At 42.8% G+C, this 25,782-nt stretch overlaps 1 long non-coding RNA gene across 5 annotated transcripts in view; it reads left to right on the top strand.

The window, feature by feature from the left end:
* Window positions 1–25,782, top strand: part of LOC308597590 — a 136,439-nt gene that overhangs the window by 37,296 nt on the left and 73,361 nt on the right. For 4 of the 5 annotated variants that reach the window (XR_014013066.1, XR_014013068.1, XR_014013069.1 and 1 more), the window contains exons 2-3: window positions 6,203–6,317; window positions 7,020–7,120. This is a non-coding gene — a long non-coding RNA (uncharacterized lncRNA). The remainder of the gene's footprint in view (window positions 1–6,202; window positions 6,318–7,019; window positions 7,121–25,782) is intronic. The other variant, XR_014013067.1, reaches the window with a different exon arrangement.

Raw genomic sequence — 25,782 nt, 5'->3', positions numbered from 1 at the left:
AACCCACTCCTGCCATGGTCCAACTCACGCACAGCCCTGGCATGATACAATTGGCAGGGTAAGGGAGTGATTCTTGGGGTTTAGCACCTATCCTCACTGTGCGTAGATCTTCTTGAAGATGGGAGGTTGCCTTATACTGAGTCAGACCAATGGTGTGAGTAGAAGCAACTCTCTAGCCCTACTTTTGAGATCTTTTTAATTACAAATGGCAGCAACTGAATCTGGGGACTTGCACATCTGCTTTACCACTGAGTTGTAGGTCTTGAATGTGCACCGGAGCCTATCCTCCTCACGCATATTTATGCCTGTATGCTCCAGTTCATGTTCAAAATTCTAGGCATGGTGGAGGAGGATTTGAAAGCCCAAGGCTCCTCCTTTGCTTTTGCACCCCAACACATGTAAAACCCACATCAGGGATAGCCCAGCATGGTGGCTTCCAGATGTATTGAGCCCCAGTTCCCTCCAGAACCCTTGTACCGAGTTTGGCAATGATATCTCAAGAGCCATCTGGACACATAGAGAAGAAACAAATGGGCAAACCATTTTCAAAATATTTAGTAAATGGCAGTCTCTCTCATTAGTTACACAGACCAGAATATCTGTATCTGAGAGCATTGTTGCCAGCACCAGCATATTATGGATTACATGTCTCTCTGGTTGAACTCTTGGCACAACCATTAAGATATTTCCTTTCAAAACAAGCATTTAGTAGATTACACTATGAGTCCATCAAGGAATAGGGTCTTACACACACACACACACACACAGAGAGAGAGAGAGAGAGAGAGAGAGAGAGAGAGAGAGAGACTTCTGTTTCATCCTGGCATAGCTGAAAAATTATATATTTCAGATTTTCAAAATGTCAAATGTGTCACTTTGTGACTGGCACTGAATTGTGTCACTGTGGATGAGTCAACCTGCATGCCCCAATATGAACTTCTCCTTATCCATGCCTCTAGATTGGATCACCAATCATTTTCAATTTGAACTCTGTGCTAGTGTTGCTTCACCACTGTGCATCCATTTTAATATTGTTTAGTAATTCTGCTGTGATGCCTCTAATATGTTTATCTCTATCTTTAATTTTACTTATAGATGCATGATACGATTTACAGTTGAATAGGATGACTTCTTTTTAAAAAAACAACCACACACCTCCCATCAAGATATATTTTTAAAAATCAATTTTTATACACTCTGCAACTTCCAGATTTGCAAGTGAACTCAATTTCCATCCTTTCAGCAGGATCCCAAGTAGTTTAACTGCTATCATTTAATGAAAATCTGATCTGGTTCTATACTGTTCTTTAAAAAATATAAACCATACTGTACTGTTAAAGGAACCCCAGTTCTGGAGTTTTTCCTCACAGGGTTGTTGTGATGATAAAATTGAGAGGAGGGATCCACACAGGTTTCCTTCAGTTTCTTGGAGGAAAGGCAGGAAAGAAATGTAATAAATAAGCTCATCTATCTACAGATTTCTGTGATCTTTACAGAATGCAACTATCATGATGGTATCTGATTATCTTTGTACATATATCACTTTTACAAATTAATACTAGGGCTGTGAAAGCAACACCATTTTACTATTCCCAATTTAGCAATCCTGTTCAAGCCACAAGCCAACCCAAACTGCTAAGGCCCTGCCTCACTCTGCTCCAGGCCTGATCCAAGCTACAAACTGAATTGAGGGCCTTGCATAGTTCTAATATTTAAATTCTAATTAAAGAATAGGTATGGGGAAGGGGAATTTTCATGCAGAAAATGCTATACAGCTATTAAACATAGAGGAACTCTTTCTGCTTCTCCACCTGACTCCCCCCCCCCTCCACTGAAAGCTGTTTGGTCAGGAAGGGACAAAATGATGCCCTTTCTATTTCATGTGAAAAAGCTGAGTGGCCTGCCAGCTGAATCTGACTTCAGCACTGACAACAGGACAGCATCCTCCAATGTACCTGAAGGCAGCAACCCTCCTTGGGAGGTGCAGAGCAGGCCGCATGGCACACACAAACCAGCCCACCAACACTCCCCCACTGCTCTTCACCCCTAATCATCTTCTGTCTAAGGCAGTAGCCTCAGTCTGCCTAATGACAGGGGCGGCCCTGACCATGATACATGTTTTCCCACAATAAAAACTAAACAAGGCACACAGGTGTGCGCCTTTTGAAATCAGTAGATTTAAATGTGCTTAGCTCTTTTGTGCCTATTCATGTTCAGCTACCAGCCCATAAATGCAACTTAAGCAGAATTGAAATGGGAGGGACCTTTAAAAATTTAAAGGCTGGCATTAGGTTTTAGTCAAGAGTTTCCAAAAAAGAAAGGAAAAAGGCTGTGATAAAATGGTCAGTCTTTAAGGTGTTTTCAGCCACCAGTTCTCTAATACCAGGTTTCTGCTTCCTAAATTGTTAATACATTTCACAGGCCAAATAGTTCTTATTGCTTTATCTCCACATAAAGTCACACTATTGTGTCCTCACCCCAATGATCATGTGAAAAGGGTTTCTCATACATACTACAGCTGTTTGCATTGGTGAATCACAGAATTGTACATCATCTAGTCCACTGCACTGAGTTTCTTCAAACTCTATAATCCAAAGCAGGATCCCTAAATCTTTAACATTTCTGACAAATTTAATGAATGGAATCAGTGAAAAATAACATCTTACTGTCCATGTTATAGTTTAGCACAAGCAGACAACAGGAAGGAAAATGTGACACTGCTTGCCAGAAGTGTTGCTATGAAAAGGAATCGAAGAAAATAAAGAAAAATGACTTATACTGAGTCAGTGTGTTGTTCCCTCTAGCTCAAAATCGGTGATATCGACTGGCAATGACTCTCCAATGTCATCAGGGATCAGACGCAGCATCACACAATTTCAGGGGCAAATCACTGCTAAATCATAACTAAACATAACTATTAAGGGTTAAGGGTGGCATTCAATGAAAGCTCCATTTACACTATACATTAAAAGCAGTACCATACCACTTTAAACAGTCATGACTTCCCCCAAAGAATCCTGGGGACGGTTGTCTGTTAAGGATGCTGAGAATTCCCATAATTTTTTAGGAGACTTCATGGTTACTAAAACTGGTATGATACTGCTTTAAATGTATTGTGCACATGGGAGCCTAAGTTTTACTTTGAGTAGACCTTTTGAAACTAATGGAACTAATTTAGTCAATTTTAGTGGGTCTGCTCTGAGGAAAACTTAATTGACTATCAGTGAAAGTTCTGTAGTAAAATATGGGAGGGACTTTTTTTTCTTCCAAAAAAAGAAACTTAACTCTGAAATGCATTCAAAAAGCACATTGTATATGGGCCACTCAAGTAATGTATAACAGGTGATATGATCTATTCTGAAAAATATACAAACGTTAAGTAATATGGAATGGAGATTTCTCACTGTTGCCATGCTCAAAGCAAGATATCGTTTTTCTATGATCCTACATGATATTTCTCCTCCAAATAATAATAATAATAATTTATTATTTGTACCCCGCCCATCTGGCTGGGTTTCCCCAGCCACTCTGGGCGGCTTCCACAGAAACCAAAAAACACTAAAATATCATACATTAAAAGCTTCCCTGAATAGGGCCGCCTTAAGATGTCTTCTGAATGTCAGGTAGTTGTCCATCACCTTGACATCCAATGGGAGGGCATTCCACAGGGCGGGCGCCACCACCGAAAAGGCCCTCTGCCTGGTTCCCTGTAGCTTCGCTTCTCGTAATGAGTGAACCGCCAGAAGGCCCTCGGCGCTGGACCTCAGTGTCCGGGCAGAACGATGGGGGTGGAGACGCTCCTTCAGGTATACTGGGCCGAAGCCGTTTAGGGCTTTAAAGGTCAACACCAGCACTTTGAATTGTGCTCGGAAACGTACTGGGAGCCAATGTAGGTCTTTCAAGACCGGTGTTATGTGGTCTCGGCGGCCGCCCCCAGTCACCAGTCTAGCTGCCGCATTCTGGATTAGCTGTAGTTTCCAAGTCACCTTCAAAGGTAGCCCCACGTAGAGCGCATTGCAGTAGTCCAAGCGGGAGATAACTAGAGCATGCACCACTCTGGCCAGACAGTCCGCGGGCAGGTAGGGTCTCAGCCTGCATACCAGGTGGAGTTGGTAGACAGCTGCCCTGGATACAGAATTGACCTGCGCCTCCATGGACAGCTGTGAGTCCAAAATGACTCCCAGGCTACGCACCTGGTCCTTCAGGGGCACAGTTACCCTATTCAGGACCAGGGAGTCCTCCACACCAGCCCGCCCCCTGTCCCCCAAAAACAGTACTTCTGTCTTGTCAGGATTCAACTTCAATCCATTAGCCGCCATCCATCCTCCAACCGCCTCCAGGCACTCACACAGGACCTTCACCGCCTTCACTGGTTCTGATTTGAAAGAAAGGTAGAGCTGGGTATCATCTGCATATTGATGGACACCCAGTCCAAACCCCCTGATGATCTCTCCCAGCGGCTTCATATAGATGTTAAAAAGCATGGGGGAGAGGACGGAACCCTGAGGCACCCCACAAGTGAGGGCCCAAGGGTCTGAACACTCATCCCCCACCACCACTTTCTGAACACGGCCCAGGAGGAAGGAGCGAAACCACTGTATAACAGTGCCCCATTCTCTCCAAAATGGGAGAATGGATGCATGAATGATGGAAAGGTAAGTAAAAGTGTGAAAAACCCACAAGATGACCCAGGAAGTGGTTTTCCCATCAGTGAAAGCACTGAAGTCTCCAAGATAATTCACCCAGACAAACCATCAAGGAAGGATAAAATGAGTCACTCTGTTTTTCACATTTCTTTGCATTACAACACTTTCCTGAGCTTTGCTGCATTGATTTTATGTGTAACTTACCACATGGACAAGAGCCAGAATCCTTCAGAGTTATTGCAGGGAACAAGTCTTAATCCACTTAATTTCCCTCTGTTATCTCTTTCTACAGCTTTGCTGTTCCAGTTTTTGCACCATTTCAGGAGACATCCCCCCCCCCGCTCATTTCTTGTACGCAAATTGCACGCCATAAATATTCTGCGCTTACGTCGCTGCAAAATCCAACTCTTACAAATGGATGTGGCTGCAGTGCACTGCAAACCTGTATCCACTGCCTGAAAGTTTCCCAGTGCTTGTGGGAATCCCCTGGGATCAAACTATTGTGCATATTCTCACCAGAGTGGGAAAGAAAAAATCTAGTGGATTTTACCAAGATAAGTAGTTGTTTTCATTTCGTGTACTAATTTGATCACTGAGATGAAAAGCCACATTCAAGATGATTTGGGGGAAGCTATGACTGTATCATTACCACTTTAATGTACAGTGGTACCTCAGGTTACAGATGCTTCAGGTTACAGACGCTTCAGGTTACGGACTCTGCTAACCCAGAAATAATGCCTCATGTTAAGAACTTTGCTTCAGGATGAGAACAGAAATCGAGCTCTGGTGGCGCGGCAGCAGCAAGAGGCCCTATTAGCTAAAGTGGTACCTCAGGTTAAGAACAGTTTCAGGTTAAGAACGGACCTTCAGAATGAATTAAGTTCTTAACCCGAGGTACCACTGTATAGTGCAGATGTGGCCTGTATCCAAAATCAATGGCATGAGAGTTTCTGCATTGATGTGACCAATGGAAGGGTTATAAAGCTGAAGTCATCAGGGAGAAAGTCAGTTTTGGTCAAGCAGGTTCCAGAATCCACAGAGGTTTTTTAAAAAAATGCACAGATGCAAACATCCCTTACACCAGATATCCAGAGGGGGGTAGCCAGGGTAGCCTATTGTAGCCAAAAGCGTAAGGGATCTTGCTGCTTCTTAAAGACTAGTGCATTTATTGTGGCATCTGCTTCCATGGATGGTGCTCCACTTTATCATAGACGAATGGACTTCCACTTCATATGACAAAATGATTGATCTGTGGAAGTGAACTCTAGTCCACAAAAACCAGAGGCAGTATTATTATGAATGCCAGTTGCAGGAGGGGAGAGTGTTGTCGTACTTCAATCTTGCTTGCAGGTTTCCCACAGATATCTGAATGACCACTGTGAGAAGAGGATGTTGGACTAGATGGATCATTGGCCTGATCAAGCAGGTTCTTCTTAAGCTTTATGTTAAAGTCCTTATGGTGCCACAAGACCCATTATTGTTCACACCAGATCCATTGTGTCCTGATAAGTCCTAAATTTCAAACCAAACTAACATGCGCTTGCTGATTTTTGTAGCATTCCGCACTGACATCAGGCAGGAGAGAACAATGAGTGAGGCAGCTCCTTAATCCACACAACCCTCTCCCGTGCCTTTTGATTGTAAGATTTCTACTCATCCACTGCACCAAGAGTTAGTATTTCTCATTACTGTTCTTCAGATTACTGTGCTTCTAATCATTTGCGTTTTAAGCCAATGAGGAGGAGGGAGGGAATGATTAGGTTCACAATACAATCTACCCCTTCATAATTTGTAGGAAATTGAGAGCAAAACATTAAAAATTGAGTGCTGCTCAATAATTCATAATTCCTCAAAAGTGAAATCCACCACTGAAATTCAAAGGCTTTACTCATCTCTAGTAACAGCAGTGATGGGACTGGAGGAGCTCCAGGCCAAATTTACCAACAGTGGATGACAAATTATATTTTCCAGTTTCATCGCTGGAGAAGGATTGCTGAGAGACACAGAGAGACACTTCCGGGGAAGGGCTGAAAAAGCTGCCCTAGAGACACCTCTCTATTAGATCTCAAAGGCTCACTTTAAGTGGAATTTGCACTATAATCCCAAACTGGGCATTTAAACAAGGGCAGCAAGCTTTAACTGATTAATCTATATGATTTATTGATTTAAGCACTTTGGTGGAATTGTAAGTTTTTCCACAATCAGTTGGTTGAGCAATTTCCAATGCACGTGAGGGTCTCCCTTCCTCAGTCCAAGCTCTCTGTGGATGGAAGGACAGCAACTAAGCAAACAGGATGGCAGGAGGATGCTGGTGTAGCAATATGGCTTCAACACTTGGGCCAACACCTATTTCTCTTCTCTTCCCACCTCTAGGAAAAGCTGCAGCCAGAACAGATTCTTTCCTCTCTCTCCTTTTTGCAAGATTACTTGTATCGCAGGAGATATGGAGAAGCTCTACAGGTTGGGAGTTGGAGGCATGGTTTTTCAGTGGTTCTACTCCACCACCAGCACCACTTACAGAGTCTGATATTGGGGGGGGGGTATTGTGACCTTGCAACACAACTAGGGGGCATGTCACTATTCTGCCTCCCATGCTGTTGCTATAGACATATGAGGCCATCAGGCACCTTCACCAGGGGATTTGGGGCATAGTGTCACCAGTAAGCAGACAACACCCAACCTGGCCCTCTGAAACAGATGAGGCTGTGGCAGTGCTTCAAGATAGCAAGGGACTGGATGAAGCTGAATCCTGACAGTTTTTGAATTTTTGGGGTCAGTGGCCTGTTCTAGATGGGGCCTAACCCCCCCCTTAAGGAGCAGGTTCAAAACCCAGTGGTCTTCCTTTATCTATCATTGTCAGTGGAAGCCAAGTGGCTTAGGTGGCTAGGAGAGCCTTTGAGCAGCTCTGCCTAGTTTACCAGCTACAGTTATTCAGAGAGAGAGAGAGAGAGAGAGAGAGAGAGAGAGAGAGAGAGAGAGAGAGAGAGAGAGTGTCTAGTTGCATGTTATGGTATCGTAATATCTTAATTACTGTAATGTAATTACTGTAATGTCTTAAAGACCATCTGGAAACTTCAGTATGTGCAGAATGCTACTGCTAGGATGCTGTCTGAATTATCTGTGAAAAATCATGGTACACCTATTTTGTGTGGTCTGCACTGGATATTTTATGTGTCACCAGGCCACAATTAAGATGTTAATGTTGACAAAGCACTCAACAACTTGGGACTTCATTATCCATTGGCATGTCTTTTGCTTTACCAAGTAACATGGGTCCTAAAATGGGTCTTGTTGTCCTGTTGGTGAGAATGGTTCACAGTACACTAACATGGGTTTGGGCTCCTTTTCAGAAGTGGTGCCCCCAGAATGAAATTCAGTCTCCCTAGAAGCTCAGCTGGTCTCTACATTGATGGTCCTCTGGTGCCAAGTCAAAACAGACTTCTTCAACCAGGCTATTGGTGGTGCTGATTGCACTCTCCAAGGTTCTGCAGTTGGGGGAGTAATATGTCTGCTGCTGTATCTACCGGTATATATAGTTAAATCTCTAGTTGTTGCTACTTTTTCTTGTTCTGAAGTTTAGATTGCTATTTCAATGATAGGTTATATTTTTAATCTGTATTTTGTTGACTTGTTTGTAAACCACATGGAGATTCATTTGTGAAAGGTGGTTAAGAAGTGCAACAAATAGATAAGTAAACCTTGCTCTGATTGTAAACTCCTATGCTGGTGTCACAACTTGTTGAAGTTGGCACACTTGGGAAAAGCTTGCACTGAAATCTACAAAGCTGATTTTTAAGTAAATGGCCGTGTTTATATGGCAAGCCCTTTGTGTACATGTCCCCATTCCATTTTTTTATTAGTGCACACACACACACAGCCACACACACGTACAGCACCATCTGAGATCACTGGTTCCTCTGGCTCACTTAAACCTTTTAATCTTCCCTAGCCCTCCTGTCTGTGTCATAAACTGAGGGTGCCTGGGATTGAATTTAGCACCTTTAATACAAAAACCTGGTGCACAGTCACAGTGCTACAGTTCCTTTGCCCAGTGGAAATGTGTCCATAAGGGGGGGGGTGTCCTTCTTGGGGGACAAATGGGGAAGCCATGCTTACACTATAAAGGCAATGCGTCGAAGATTAGGGAGGAATCTTCATTTTGCATTCCGGTCTCCTCTTTGCAGTTTGTCCACAAATAGCTCCTGGGTAAGACAAAATATAATGTGACAATATGGGCATTAATTGGTTTCAGTTTAAAACATCTTTGAAATGGGCTAAAAACTATGATTGCTCCAGATAATGTTTCCTTTTCAAGCTTTTTTTTGCCACACATATTTTTGTCTGAAGAGCTGAGAGAAATAAAATGATATACTGTATTATATCACCTTGGTGGACTAGGTGCACAATTGATAATAGTTATACTGTTTCCGAATGCATAACCTCATACAGTTACAGCAGTTAGTGGCACTAAATTTTCCTTAAATGAATGTCCTTTGACATAACATAGTAATCAATGGGATGGATGGTCTTTTTCCCCCTTTACTGCCCCCCCTTCTGTTCACATTATCCTGCAACTATTTGCAAAGTTCTCAAAATATGTTGATTTTGTATTGTCCATATAGTGATGCCAGCATCTTATTATGGACATGTGGCTCATTAGTTGGCAGTTCACTGTGTAGTCAATATACCCCCCCCCCGCCCCAATGTTTTGCTTGAATTCATTGTCTGGGAAGTGTATTTGTATTCCACACTGCGTAAAAATAATTCCCAGGGTTAGAATTCTGCTCCTAATAATAATTTCAAATTCACCCTTTCTAAAATTTACTAATATGTGATTTAAATAAAATTGCAGTGTATCTTCTTCCCCAATGATTAATTTTATTCAGAGAGCTTTTCTATCATAATCTCCCCCTGATATTTACAAGGAGAAAGAAAGGAAAGAAGGAAGGAAGGAAGGAAGGAAGGAAGGAAGGAAGGAAGGAAGGAAGGAAGGAAAAACACAAGGTGATGATCCTACAGAATTAAATGCATCTGCTTATAATCTGAACAAATATCCTGGAATTGTTACTTTGCAACATCAGATGCCCCACTGCTGAATCACTTTGCACCAGACAGCCATTCCTTTGTGGACGTATCTGCATCTAGACGTGCGTGTAAGGCAGAACATGTTTGCTGACCGTTTCCCACTCATGGTCTGGTACTGATTTTGAGCATGCTTTGTAGGGTTTTATTTTAGTAATGTTAAAATATTGTGATAGATGGCAGCTCGTCGCCGTTAATTGCACTAAAAGCAAAAAGGCTTATTCCTAAGGAAAATTCACAGCTTGTATAAATACAAATCTCTCCCCCCTTCCTTTTCAATATATGTACTAAGCCTCCGTTAGTCGAAAGGATCATTCTGTCTGCAGTCACAGTCCTTGGTAAGCTGCCAAGCACAATAGGGCATTAATTAACATGTGCCAGGGATTCATCAACATGCACAGTGGTATAGAGCCATTGCAAGCTCCCCCTCCCCCCTCCCCTCTTCTCCTTTGTCCATGTAATTCATGAAAGATCTTCTCCAGTATGTAAATCACTTCTTGCTAAACACCCAGCTATACAGCTCCCTTTTATTTTCCAGAACTATTGTCAGTTTTCTTAAACATACAAGGAAGACATTGATTCTCTCTGTCTCCTTCCCTAAATAAATATTAGAAAAGGGAAAGGGGGAAAGGTAGATGTTTATACGCATGCTTTAAATACATTTGAAGGTCGCTGGGATAATAATGTGAATGCATTTGTTTACTCACTATACATTGCTCCATAAATAAATCACTTGATGAACTACAATTTAGAGGGGGGAGGGGGAAGAAGCAGTATGTGATTCATTTTGCTAAATGTGGTACCACAGGGAATTGTGGAATTATTCTTCCCATTAGCTCAGAATGACAGTAAGCTGACCTGCTAACTTATGGGGATGCCTACAAAAATATCATAAGTCATGCTGTATCGATGACCCACCAGTGACAAAGCAAATAAATCAAAGAATTAAATTAAATTTCAATTAGCTGTTGGGTTGCCCTCATTTCCTTTTATTGCTAAGGATTACCCAACTCCCATCCTATCTGCTGAGCTGCTATTAATGTTGCTCCGATAACATTTCATCCACATTTAAGTGAAAATGCACAAAGCTGTTGACTAAACTGTATCATTACTTCATTGTTTTACTATATTATTCTTTTAAATCATAGCCGCACCGTTTGTCTGAGGGATCATTTCCTATTCTAGACTATAGACTGGGGGATGTGTGTGAGTTAGCCTGCAGTGTGGTTAATGTGTGGTGTGCATGTGCGTTGTTAATTCATGGAATAGCCTGTTTTGGATTAGGGGGAGAGAACTAGATTACATTCAGTCCTGTTTTAGGATTTCCTGAAATTCCCAGCAATCTTCTTTCATTATTAAGTCATGAACTTTGTGGTAAAGCAGTGTCCACATTCCTCATTCAGGCTATTGTCCTTAGCTGTGTAACCTGGGAATAGTGCTTAAGAAAAAATACTAGCAGAAGTTTGGGACTCTGTTCTGTGTCTATCAGGCCAATCTATAACCTCATCTACAAGACCGTTAGGAGAGGAAAAACGTGGATTCCAATCAACCAAGTAGAACGTCACATCAAGTCACAACCACTGCTCACCGACAAGACGGTAAGCGGCCATTCATAATCTAGGTGCCTGTAAGATTATAGGTTAGAGCTGTAATAACACCTCCCTCCACAAGCACAACTAGTCTTTTATAGTTCCCTGAAAACTTATGTTGAAAGACACAGACTCCCCCATCAAGTTGATATATGCAGGTGTAGCCAATGTGGTGCTCCCTAGATATTTTTGGGCTACCATTCTCATTGCCATTGACCATGCTGGCTGGGGCTAATGGGAGCTGCAACCCAATAACAAATGTAAGGAGGGAAGCACACTGGCTACTCCTGCTTTAGTGTGTATAAAATCAAGGGAAGCTTTGTCTCCATATATGCAATGTTTTGGGTTCCAGTACAAGGAGGAGGAGGAGGAGGAGGAGGAGGAGGAGGAGGAGGAGGAGGAGGAGGAGGAGGAGAAGAAGGAGGAGGAGGAGGAGGAGGAGGAGGAGGAGGAGGAGGAGGGGAAGAAGAAGAAGAAGAAGAAGAAGAAGAAGAAGAAGAAGAAGAAGAAGAAGAAGAAGAAGAAGAACAGCTATCTATACTTTTATAGGGTTGACCTCTAGTAATCATTGTTATGCCATGACACTTAGTCCATGATGGAATATTTTGTCATGAAGAAATGAAGGTAATGTGATTTTAAAACTTGAATCTGAACCACAACAGTTATTGAAGGGAATGAAATGTATAGCTTTGCTGAAGTCTTAAGATCTAGCAACTTAATGGCCATAACACAGTGCACTATAATGTGCATTTAAACCCCATTTAATCCATGGGGCTCAAGCATGCCGGGCTCCATGCTGGTTTGCAGCAGGTGAATCTTGATCTTTTACTGGCATGGACCGCAATGATCAAGCTACATAACACATTGAGGTTCATAATACCAGCCCAGAATATTTGGAAATGTAAGTGCAATGTTGAAAATGAGCTACTGCCTATGACATTACGCACAAAACAGCCACTATTTCTCAGCTGCATTCACTCTCTTAACTAAACTTTTCAGGAAGCAAATTGGAGGCCGACCAAACGAGAGAGAGACAGAGAAATATTTTGCCAAAGTGGTTTACTGTGTTATATTTAACAAGAACAAGATGCTCTCCTGTCAACACTCATTTTCTCATACTATTTATTTCAATTGTTGCTGTTACAAAGTCAGCATGTGCTTTCATTTTTACACATGGTGCTATATGAAAAATAATGCCAGAATCTTTTGTTTTCACCCAGAACAGCAAATAACGGCGGTTAACTGTACAGCAACAATGCTTATTTAAGGATGCTCCCTTGCTAATGTATGTGGATATGTTTTCAGATTTGGGAGTCAGGTGGTGGTGAAGTATAATGAGAAATGCAGGGTACTGTAAAGTTCCTAGGTTGGCCAACCACATTTTTAAAATACAGCACAGCCCCTGGTTGGAAATGGGCTCTATAAAAGAACATTGGCACAGCAATTGCATTTACAGTGAGCAGATGACATTTTCAAAAGCACTTAAGGGTGTGATTCACTTGAATGGGGGCATCCATGATGATCTGCTGACTTCAGTAAGAAAACACAAGAGTTAGTGATCAATCTTAATCACTCTGGTTATGAATTGAAAGGGCCCAACCCAATGGGAGAGAAGCCGCATCATTCTTTTCTATAACAGGGCAGGGGCATTTCTGAAGACGGAAAGAGGATATCTTTGTGCAAATGGGCTCTGGATCCAGTGGTGCACTTCAGTAATATTAGACTATCCTGGTCTTTGAGAGGGCCCGTTTCAGATGGTAGGTATGTGTGTTGCTTCAAAATGTGGCACACCAGCCCTGCTTCATTAGGGGCAGTGAAGGCTAATTCATTGGGGCAAATCAAATCAAATGCCTTTATTGGTATCACAGTATAAAACATTTCAAGTCACTGGGATAATTAAAAGGACAAGGGTGAAGCTGTCAAGGGTAATAAGGTCACACTGTGATGGTGTGCACTTAGATATTCTGCTTTGCCCTGTCTGTTCCCTGAAAGGATGATTCGTTGGGAACCCTTTCTGGTAAAATTATGGCTAAAAAAGAAGCTACTAAGGCAGTGATATCTTTGTCCCAATCTGCCAGGAGAATCCTCATTTGACTTCTTCTCGGATTTATAGTCTGGAGGTCCAACATTTTGCTCAGCATCCATTGGGGCTTATGGGGCATTCCCACTGGTGGAGGAAAGTGGGGCGGGGCGGGGGGAGCGCACCGCCCCCTGCACCATTGGGGAGGGAGATACCATCATGGCTGTCCCCCGAACACACACCACGCACAGCCACATGCCACGCACCCCCATTGTGCCTCCACCGCGCTGGGCGCCATGCCTGCATGGGCAACGCCCTCAGGACACACACCATGCCCCCGTGGGCAGCACGTCACGCCCCTGGGATCCATGCCACACCCCTGCGGATGGCATGCCACACCACGCCCCCGCGGGTGACATGTCATGCCCCCAGACGCATGTCATGCCCCCGGGACATGTACCAGCCATGCCCCCACCTGCTCTCCGCCCCCAGTACCAGAGCATGCAGCTTCGCCACTGGCCATTGCCCCACCGACCTCAGTCTGTCTTCAGCCAGCCCCACCACTTGCCTGCTTACTTACATCCTGTCCAGGGGGTGGCACTGCCTGTCAGTGCTGCCCTTGTAGAACAAAGGAGGATGGGGATGAAAATTAGTTGGCCGTGCCTGTCATTGGCTCTGGCTCCACCTAGTGTTGGCCTCCCTACCTTTCACCCCACCAGTCTCAATGTGCTCCAGCCACCTCTCACTAGGGGACCCTCTGCTCTTTCTGCTGTGTGAGACCATGGAATTTTGACCCAACAGCACCATGCTCTGGTTTGTATTCACTGATCGTGTGGAGTACCTTGGGGTTGACATTTCTCTAAATAGTTATTTGGGCATTCAACACACTTGCATGTAAGCACTCAGATGAGGCATGCAGGGACCATCCCGTGCTCTTTTCATTCCATCAGAAGGGAAGCAGGGCTCTGCAGTGAAACAAGATTTCTTCTGTGTTCACATTCCTGTTTACTGTGTGCTCACTGCATTTCCAGTGCCAGCTTCACACTTTACCCAAAATGCATATGTACTTTGTTATAAGGTACTACTTATCCCACAGTCATCTGGTTGGCCACTGTGAGAAAAAGATGGGCCGCTGGCATGATTCCTCAGGCTCTTTTTGTGTTTACCACAAGGGGCAGCAACATCTGGCTTCCAAGGTCTGCAGCACTAGACTCCCAAGTCCATACAACTTGATAGTTGTGAAACCCCATGACAGCTGCACATCAATTTCGGCAGACCTCTGAATCCCCAAATATTTTGGATTATCCATTTGTACATGCTGCATATTAAGTAGCCTAGAAGCTAAAATTACAAACCACACTCCTCAGTGATAAAAAGAACCCCAGTAATAAAAAATAGCCTGGGAATGAACATAGCAACAAATCAATAGTTTGAATTAGTGTTTGTGCAAGAGTGTAAGAAAAAAATACCAGGAACGGAAAATATTCACATCCCTCCTCAAAGAGGAGGACCAATACTGTTGCTAAGTGTGGCAGCTGCTGGCTTAGAGAGAGACACACTACCTTAAAAAAATGTCACTAGGGATGTGCTTGCCTTAATTCAGGGGTGGGCAACCTAAGGCCCATGGGCCAGATGCAGCCCAATCGCCTTCTCAATCCAGCCTGTGGATGGTCCGGGACGGGAATCAGCGTGTTTTAACATGAGTAGAATGTGTCCTTTTATTTAAAATGCATCTCTGGGTTATTTGTGGGGCATAGAAATTTGTTCATTTCCCCCCAAAAAATATAGTCTGGCCCACCACATGGTCTGAGGGGCAGTGGACCCCTGCCTTAATTTTATGTGCAGACCCCTGCCTTAATTTTATGTGCAGAGGTAATATGCTAGGGACTAGGTAGAGATGACTATCTTTCTATCCTACAGGCCTTTAGAACATCACAGTTCCAGCTTCTCTGAAACCACCTGATATAATTTCTACTAACTGAGACATACCAGAGTTGACTTGGACACTGACATTTGTAGCTATGTCTACACATGCCAGCCTCTGCTAAACACAGCGGCTACACAAATATCTAGGATCCAAATGGCAATGTACTGGAATGTCCTTTTAGAGCCAATACTTGTGTGTGTGCCAAACAGTCCATTGAAAACTGGTCCAAGTACAGTAATTAATATCGCAGCATGCTGTGTAACACACACACACACACACAAAGAGAGAGAAATGCTAAAAGAGGGAAGGGTCATAATAAGCACAGTACAGTGAGAATTGCATCATATTGCTGATGTGATGGTCATAATGGCCAAAGAGTCGGACACGACTAAACGACTAAACAACAACAACAACATATTATAAAATATTATAAAAGGAGATGGTGTGGTCAAGAAATAAATATTAGCAGAGCACAGAGTGTAGAAAGATGCGACTGCAAAAACAAGCAGGAGCTGGAGAGGCAGGGGAGCCTTGTAATGGGAATGTAAACAAACGTAGAGCGAGAGAGAAGGCAGAATGGAGGAAGTGAAGTAAATGACTAAATAAACAAGAAAATATGAACAGAAAGGCAAATATGTAGCAAGATGCACTAAGCTGCAGCTATCATTGCAGAGAATCAACATCGTCACTTGAAAAATTTCAGTACGGGTTCCAAAGTTCATCTAGGCCTGGCAGGGACCATGGGGATAAAGTGTGTCATTCATACTAAGCACCATTAAGAAACAGGCACACCAAAGAGCTACAACTCCAAACCCATGAAATGATCACACAGAGGAAGTAAGGTGATGTACGTGTCTCTTGACCTTTAGCCTACCAGTTTGGGAAGGCAAATGGATAGACTGTGACAAAAACTCATGGAACACTAGCTATTCTGATAATCACAACAATGAATATTTTAATATATTTTATCTGAAAAAGTTCTTCAGATACATTGGGTTGCATCCATCCTTTGGCCTCCACAAATGGCTTTTCATTCAGTGGAGGAGCCCTCCTGACGAAAATTGGAAAGTGACTTCTAGTGATTCCTCCCCCTCTGGGCAGTCCAGACTGTTCTGGATTATTTCCCAACCCTCTGGAGAATATTTTTATAGAGGAGAAAGTGCTGCAGGGGGGATGGGAATCAGTTAGTGTCACCTGTCTCTCCTTCTTTTGGTGTAAGTGAAGTCTGGATGCCAGTCATTATTTTAGTAATCGTTTCAGGAGCCCTGCAAGGAAGACCAATATTAGTACAGTGGTACCTCAGGTTACATACGCTTCATGTTACATACGCTTCAGGTTACAGACTCTGATAACCCAGAAATAGTGCTTCAGGTTAAGAACTTTGCTTCAGGATGAGAACAGAAATCGTGCTCCAGCAGCACAGCAGCAGCGGGAGGCCCCATTAGCTAAAGTGGTGCTTCAGGTTAAGAACAGTTTCAGGTTAAGTTCAGACCTCCGGAACAAATTAAGTACTTAACCTGAGGTACCACTGTATAGGCCACTGACAATTCTGGGTTAGATTCAGACTAAATTCATTGCAATTAGTTCAACAGAATTTGAGTTAAGCCATGTCTGATTTCTCCCATTGAAATTTAGTTAAACTGAGTTTAACTGATTTACAGTGTAATCCTATATATATTTACTCTGAAGTAACCCCCACTGTGTTCAGTGGGGCTTACCCCCAGGTAAGTGGGTATAATATGACTCCCCAAGTCTGTATCTGCAGCATCTTATATAAAAGGCACAAATACTCTCATGAAATTTAGATTAAATATGCACAATTCACATAAACACGGTGGGTGTGGAATTTACTTATGTATTTTGGGAGGGGGGAGTTCTTTGTAATACCTTGTCTATATCCATTCTGTCTCCCATATAAACTCACTTCCAGCACTTTCCCGAATCTGCATTTCAGGCATGCATAGCTGTTACACTGTCTAGTCCCCCACACCAAAGTCACACCATGCAAACAACCCTTTGACCCACCCTCATACACAAAGCATTCACCTAAATGCAATTCATACACAACACAGACCACTCACACCCCTCATTTATACCATCATTTTTAAAGGATTTGAGTTTTCCAGGTCAGGATTTACAAAGGCCCAACCCTCAAGCCACATACCCTATCATTGTCATACTGTAATCATTGGTACTTCAGCGTATCTGGAGTACATAGTTTGTAGGAGCAATTAGGCCACACTGTTGTAAGTGTTTTAAGTGTTCAGCGAACTGCCTCGTAATCTTCAAATCTTCTCCTGCTTCATTTGGGCGTAGGATCATACTAGTGTAAGTGTTCTGTTATGTATATGCTCATTGTACTGAGCAGAATAAGCCTTTCATCTGCATTAAGGCATCTAAATGCAACGGAAATACAAACAATCATCAAAAAGAATATGACTAATGAATCAAGTGTGCCCCCATTTAAAAATACACGGTACATATTTTAAAAGGCAATGACATGAATGAATCAAAGTACGGACTTGGTGCCATTTCAAAGGTTTAGGTTCGCAAGCATGTAAGTGACAGGATAATTGGACCCTAGGACTTTGAGGCTAAAGAAGAATCCAGCTAGTAGAATGATGAGCAATAAATACAGACAGTTTACTTTGAGTCTCTAATGACACCTTCTTTAGAAAAGTGCTAGCTTCCATGAATAAATGGATGTCCCCCCAACCATAATGGAGTGGCAGTAACAAATAATGGAGCAGCGTAGCAAAAACCAACAAGACAAAGACATACATTAGCATCAAAATGTTTAAAAAATAAAGAAATGATGGGGATAGATTAATTTCAGCAGTCTAAGGAAATGAGAGAATGTGAAAGTAAAAGAAGGAAAGAGGAAGGAGGACAGAGGAAACGAGACGTGGGCCCTCTGTTAACCCTAGCTTAGCCTAAATGAGGAATACACATGCTTGGTGGCCACAGAATGCTGACTGCTTGAAAGGTAAAGAGGACAGGATGTGGTGGTGGGCAAGGGTAGGTTGGAATGGCCGGCTGGCATCCTAGACAGGCAGATTTGTTTGCAGGTCCTGCTTGTGGAGCATAATGAGATGCTAAAATTGATGGCACCACATCAAATGGGAGATTCCATCTGTGTCCCCAAACCTTAACCACTTCATAAAAAACCAAACAAGAGTAAACAGAGAGCTGGCTAGACCCTTTCTTCTTGCTTTGCTAGTTTTCAACAATAGGGACCTTACAGCAAGTCTAACCTACCCTTGTCCAGGGTTTCAAGGGACATTCTCAGCCCAGTGTGGAGGTTCCTGGGGTGGAACATTTTACATGCACAGCAGATGCCCTGTGAGTTGTAAGCCACCCAGAGTGGCTGGGGAAACCCAGCCAGATGGGCAGGGTATTTATTATTATTATTATTATTATTATTATTATTATTATTATCATCATCATCATCATCATCATCATCATCATCATCCTTCTTCCACATGTTCTCTGAAAGGATGCAATTGATGCTTTAAATATATATTTTTCATTTTTAATAATTTACTTTTGCATTTTCAATTTTACATGCATGAAATCCCCTTTGATTTCCCTCCCCCTTTGTGGATCCTCATATAATGATTTCCCCTCTGCAACTCTTCCGTAACTCTATTGTTATAAATCCTTTGCCAATCCATAGTTCAAATTTTTGCTGCAAGTTTTCTGTCAAATCTACCAATGAATGTAATTGTTTACAATAATTTTTCAAATAAATTATGACATTTCCCCATAAAATCTGCCTCTTCCTGGTTTCTAATTCTTCCTGTAAGTTTTGCCATTTCAGCATAGTTCATCAATTTTATCTGCCACTCTTCCTTGGTCAGAATTGTACCTTCTTTCCACCTCTGGGATAGAATCCAGGCAGCTGTGGTTGCGTATATAAATAGTATCATCTGATCCTTCGAGATCTCCGCACTTAGAATTCCTAAAAGAAAAACTTCTGGTTTCTTAGGAAAAGTTATTTTCAGCATTTTTTCCGCCAATTCATTATACATTCATTTCTTAAAAGATTGGACTGTTTTTTTCAAATTCTCCAAGGAGCAATGTCAAAAATCCTTAAAGAGCCCTGCACATAAGTACCAAAAAAGAAAAAAGGGGGGAGGGAGTCAGTGCCGGATTTATGTATAGGCTAAGTAAATACAGGGGGCCTCGCCAGCTTGCGTGTTCCCTAGCGGGCAGTCTCCCCTCTCCCAAAATTGCAAACCCAATACTTCATTTGAGGGCAGGACAATTTGGGCCTCTAAATCTAGGGGGGCCTCACCAGCCTGACCTCTCCCCAGTGCTGCAGTCTCCCGTCTCCCAAAACTGCAAACCCAAGACTTCATGTAAGGGCAGGGCAACTCAGGCCCAGAAACTATTAGACTCAGGGCTAGCCAGTGGGGCCAATTTGAAGCAGTGGGGCACAACTTGAATTTTTTTTTATAGGGCCCCAGTTCACAGCCAAAGTCTGCAAATAAAATCCATCTAGACTGCCCTGGTGCGGGGGGGGGGGGCTTGGGGGCAGCACGCGGGGCCAAATTGCTCCAATTGCCTTAAGGTTAGCCCTGATGAGACTGTGCAGGGGTTTGACTGACAAGCCCTGAACCTTCTAGGTCCCTGGTGTCACTATTCAGAGTACAGACTCAAGGGCTTGTTATGGAAATATAGGGGGGCACTTATTGGAAATCAGTTTCGTCACCTCCTCCCCCCCAAACCCTGAGACAATGAGCCCAGCCACCTTTTATTCACAGTTGTATAAGCACTACACTACAGCATGGCCATGAACCTGTACGTTCAACTGCTGAAATATACACCCAATATATAGCAATGGAGATTTATGTTACTGCTTTATGAATGAACACTGTGTTTTATGAATGGACTCTGTATTTTGTGAATTACCTAAGAGTCATCAATAGGGAGCTCTAGAATCTGACAGCTAACCAATTGGGTACTACCAAACAGCGACCCCTATTACTGAAAGCAGGTAACCAGCAGGGAACGCTTCAGCTCAGCCTTTGCATTGTTGACTGAGCACCCCCTGCTGTGCAGATAATGGAGAAAGCTCCTAAATTGTATCCCTTCTGGCATCCTGGCCAACTCTATTACGCTGGTGTAAATGCTGGTGCACCAGAAGCCCAGAATAGCAGCAAATAAAATCCACTCATACGTCAGCAACTGATAAGACTTGTCAACCAGTTCTTCCAAAGTCTTCCAAAATTATAAAGCTCCAAAATACAGGCCAAAAGAGAGCAGGTCTGGGAAGAGCGAGGCATACAATGGAAACCATCAGTGAAAAGGCCCTGCTCTGTGTAGCTCCTGCCCTGTCATTTGATAGGGTGCCCACTTACCCTCCTTCTTGACATGGAATGCTCTCTATTGAAGTCTCCAGGTCCAGTACAAAGACCATAAGACGGGAGAGCAGGGACCTTGAAGTTCCCAACAGCTGTTAATCAAGCAAGCAAGCATACAGGTCACCTTTGTCACAGTCAGGACGCCTATGTCCTGGCCAGGCCTGCGCCCAATCTTGTTTTTGTACAATCTTGTTTGTTCTCAGTAACCAAAATTATATTATCAACATATACAAGCAGAAAAGTTGTTTTCCTTCATTTGCAAGGAATCATACAAAACAAAGTGACACTAATAAAGAAAAGTTCCAGGGTGGAAGCAGAAAGCAAACTAAAAATGCTTTTGCAGTTCATCTAAACTATCCACCAATATCAAGTTATAGGAAAACTGGTGCTAATAACAGTGATCCTTCTAGTTGGTTAATTGGTTCGGCAACTTCCATGCACATGACGTGTGATGCTAATTCTTTCCCCAAAGAGTTAAATGATAACTAATCAGAGGCAGCTACAGTTGTAAATGGCAACAAAATATCTGAAAGGAAGAAGAGCAGGTTTGCTCAAGTGTGCTGCAGGTAGAAAGAACGTTTGTAATGAAGTGAGAGTAGTAGTTTACTTGCTCGAATTAACAAATAAGCAAGTTTTGAGAATTGAAATTCTAGATTAAAATTGATTACTTCATTGAGAAAGGGATTGTAACAAAAACACTGGGACCTAATTTGAATAGTAGAGTGCCTGGTATCTGGTGGGCAATCTCATCCTTTATTTCCACACCGTGGCTGCAGACCAAATCACCTGTCAGGAGAGTTATGAGATTCAGGTGAGGGTCAGATGCCTTGTCATTCCCAGCAGGTATATAAGAGGACGACCACCCAGGCCAGGCCTTGCAAAGGTTTTTCAGTATTAATTTTATGCATTTTTTAAAATCACCATGGCATTTAACAATAATATATGTCCTTTAGAAGAGAAATTGTGAATTGGAGAATTTTTTTAAATCACCATGGTATTTAACTATAAGCGAAGGCCCGGCCAGGGTGAAGGCCTTTAGAGGAGAAATTGTGAATTGCAGAATTTTAAATACCTGTCATCATCCTTGGCTTCATTCAATTTTGCTTATAACACTCTTCCATTTTCTTCTAGTTGTCACAAGTAGAGTAGCCTAGGGCCTAGGGCCTCTCTTCATCTAAATCCAGCCTTGGAGGGAGGACAGGTAGGCTTGTTTAGAATATTATTGTATCTCTCACTAAATTTTACTCCTCTGCTGGGACAAATTTGCGCAGATATTTTATAGATGCTGGTCAGTGACATAAAAACTCCACCTTCTAGGCTGAGGCTGCCATTCAACAAGAATATTTCTGCAAAGAAAGAAATGTAGAAATGTAGGCATTCAAGTGAAAATTCAATCCTTCACAGTACAGAGCCTCTGCGAAGTCTTTTAAATGACCCTTTTTATCATGGTGCCATGTCTTTACCTTTCTGAATAGTGAGACCTGGTAAGAAAAATAAATGTATGTATACAAGTGGTTGAGTAATGTATTACTCATGTGCACTTTGTTCTTTTTGGCAAACTGACCTTATCAAAGGGAAGAAAGCTATACATTGTGACAAGAAGAGCTTTACTGGAAAGTCTAAATTAGAAGCCAGGGAGATATTTTTTTTCTGTTATCTTGCTTAAATTATGATGAGTTAGAAGCATCTTTTCCACTTCAGGGAAGTGATGAAGCTAATGTGATGCTCCTTCCTTCTGCTCTCCTTTCAAATTATCCCCGCTTTGATGCTAATCAGGATATAAATGCTAATAATGGATTATTGTTATAATAAATAAATAAATAAAGAATGAATGAATGTTGGGAGGACATATACAGTTTCTGATTTTCAAGACTATGATTTACAATGTTTAATACTATACTCCAATGCGGGGGGGGGGGATCTGAATTGTAATTACCAGTCTGTGACCCATCTGGGTTGCATCTATGTTGCTAACATTCCTGATAATTCTTTAAATTCTTCTAATTTTAATTCTCCTCCCTCCTCTCTTAATACATATCTATAGGCTACCCATCCTTCCATTATATATGGTTCTAATGCTGAAAGTCAGAGTGGTGTTTTTGTCTCCAATAAGTTTTAGTATTTATCCCAGACACCATGCAAGTTTTTTCTGATTATATGGTTTGTAAATCCTTTGTGTACTTTCACTTTTTTCATACCACAGATGGGCATGCCAACCAAAATTATTATCCTGACCTTCAAAATCTAAAATATATGGATTTTTCAACATCAGCCACTCCTTCAACCAGTACAGACAAGATGCCTCATAATATAATCTCATATCCCGCAGAGAAAAGCCTCCTCTCTCTTCATTCAGAAGCATTATTGCCTCTGATCATGGAGAAAGAGTACAAACATTGTGGCTTGTAGCCATTGATACCTACGGGACCGCCTCTCCTGGTATGCCCCGAGGAGGACCTTAAGGTCCATAAATAACAACACTTTGGAGGTCCTGAGCCTCAAGGAGGTTAGATTGGTCTCAACTAGGGCTAGGGCCTTTTCAGCACTGGCCCCGACTTGGTGGGACGCTCTGTTACAAGAGACCAGGGCCCTGCAGGATTTGACATCTTTCCGCAGGGCCTGCAAGATGGAGCTGTTCCTCCTGGCCTTCAGCTTGGACTCACTCTGACCCCTTATATGGGATTTGGTATATAAATTTTCTCTTGGCTTTTTGCTGGCCTGTGTAGGACCAGCATGGATAGCTGGCTCGGGTGAATATCTGCGGTTTCCTCCCTTTATGGTCTTGATTTATGGGCTACTACTAAAATGAGGCTGCATTTTAAGCTGTATTTTAAGCCATATTTTAATTAACTGGTTTTTTTTCTTTTTTCTATTACGTTTTATTCTAATTTATATTTGGTGTTAGCCGCCCTGAGCACAGCTCTGGCTGGGGAGGGCGGAGTATAAATAATAATAATAATAATAATAATAATAATAATAATAATAATAATAATAATTATTATTATTATTATTATTATTATTATTATTATTATTATTATTATTATTATACTTTCCTCCTTGAATTTGCCTAATCCTTGTTTTAAAGCCATCTGTCTTGGTGGTCATCACTGCCTCCTGTGGGAACAAGTTCAATAGACTCTTCCAGCATTCAGCGTCCTTGGATGTCCACAAATTCCAGCGTAATGAGAGAGGGAGGAAAGCTTTCTCTGCCCACTTTCTCAATTTTATAAACTTCTATCATGTCGCCTCTTACTCGCCTACAACCTGTCTTCATAGGTTGCCAAAAGGTCTGTACGCAATATACCAAATGCGGTCAAACAAGAGATTTGCATAATGGCAATATGATACTAGCAGTTTTGTTTTCAATTCTTTTCCTAGGCATCCCTACCATGGAATCTGCCATTTTCACAGCCACCACATACTGGGTCAACATCTTCATAGAGCTATCTACTATGACTCCAAGGTCTCATTCCTGGTCTGTCACCTCCAGGTCAGACCCCATGAGCATATACGTGAAATTATTATTATTTATTTATTTTTGCCCCAACATACATCATTTACACTTGATTATCTTGAATTGTATTTGCCATTTTACTGCCCATTCACTCCATTTGGATAACTCGTTTTGGAGCTCTTTACAATCTCTTTTGTTTTAATGACCCTGAACAATTTAGTACCATCACCAAACTTGGTCACCTTACTTGTTGTTGTTGTTTAGTCGTGTCCGACTCTTCGTGACCCCATTGACCAGAGCACACCAGGCCCTCCTGTCTTTCACTGCCTCCCGCAGTTTGGTCAAACTCATGCTGGTAGCTTCGAGAACACTATCCAACCATCTCGTCTTCTGTCATCCCCTTCTCCTTGTGCCCTCAATCTTTCCCAACATCAGGGTTTTTTCCAGGGAGTCTTCTCTTCTCATGAGGTGGCCAAAGTATTGGAGGCTCAGCTTCACGATCTGTCCTTCCAGTGAGCACTCAGGGCTGATTTCCTTCAGAATGGAGAGGTTTGATCTTCTTGCAGTCCATGGGACTCTCAAGAGTCTCCTGCAGCACCATAATTCAAAAGCATCAATTCTTCAGCGATCAGCCTTCTTTATGGTCCAGCTGGTCACTCCTAACTCTAGATCCTTTACAAACAGGTTAAAGGCACAGGTCCCAATACTGATGCTTGGAGGATTCCACTTTTTTGCTTTATGTTCCTTTGTTCTCAGAGAAGTAGTGACAGAGAATGAATATGTGACTCCCTCTTCCTCTTCTCCTGCCACTTCTTCAAAATGCCCAAAGTGGTCAAAAGAGAGTTATGCATGCTTACATTTTATGAGAGCCAGAAGAATCTAACTGCAAAATCATTTGCATAAACCCTACTTAAACAGGATTTAAGCATGCTCAGCTTTTTCTGGATTATGCTTTAGCACCTTTAGAAAAAATATACACCTGGATCCACCTCTGTTCAACCATCAATACGTGTTACATTCCTTCCACTCCTATTTCTATGCTGGTTTAAATCTCTGCACAGTGAGGAACTGGGGAGAGATCTGGCAGTCTCCCTTAATGTGCCAGATTCAAATCCTTAGTGTCAGCGGCGTAGCGTGAGTTGTCAGCACCCGGGGCAACGCAAGTAATTTGCGCCCCCTAACCCGGGGCAAGGCACGTAATTTGCGCCCCCCCCCTAACCTGCGAGTTGCCGCTGGCGCTGCTGCCCAAACGACGCCACTTGCCCGGAGGAGGAGGGGGGCAGAGAGGCGAGGAAAATGCAACGGCCCAGCTGCTGCAGCTGCAGCGGCGGAGCCGGGGCTGTGAGGAGGGGCTGCCTGGCGCGTCCTCCGCGGCGAGCGCTGAGAGCCGCTGCCTGCCGGGCGCCTTCAGCCGGGCGCCGCGAGACATGCAGCTCTGCTACAGCCTGCGCCCGAGGCTCTTCGGTGACTCCGGAGGCAGCGAGCACACACCCCCAGATGTTGCGCCCGGTGCGGCTTGCACCCCTTGCACCCCCCACGCTACGCCACTGCTTAGTGTACTAAGGCAGGGCGCTACACCCATGCACTTATTTGTGAAGTGCATTTTTTAACAAGTTATTTTCGGTCAAAGACATCCTTAGAATCAAGTCTTGCTACTGCTGCTTTGTTATAGATACAATGTTTATTGCTGTAAGCTGC

This window comes from Podarcis bocagei (assembly GCF_964188305.1).
Source record: "Podarcis bocagei genome assembly, chromosome: 11".
In the NCBI taxonomy this organism is placed as follows: Eukaryota; Metazoa; Chordata; class Lepidosauria; order Squamata; family Lacertidae; genus Podarcis; species Podarcis bocagei.
The sequence above is the reverse complement of the archived record's forward strand: the minus strand, read 5'-3'. Positions and strand labels throughout refer to the sequence as shown.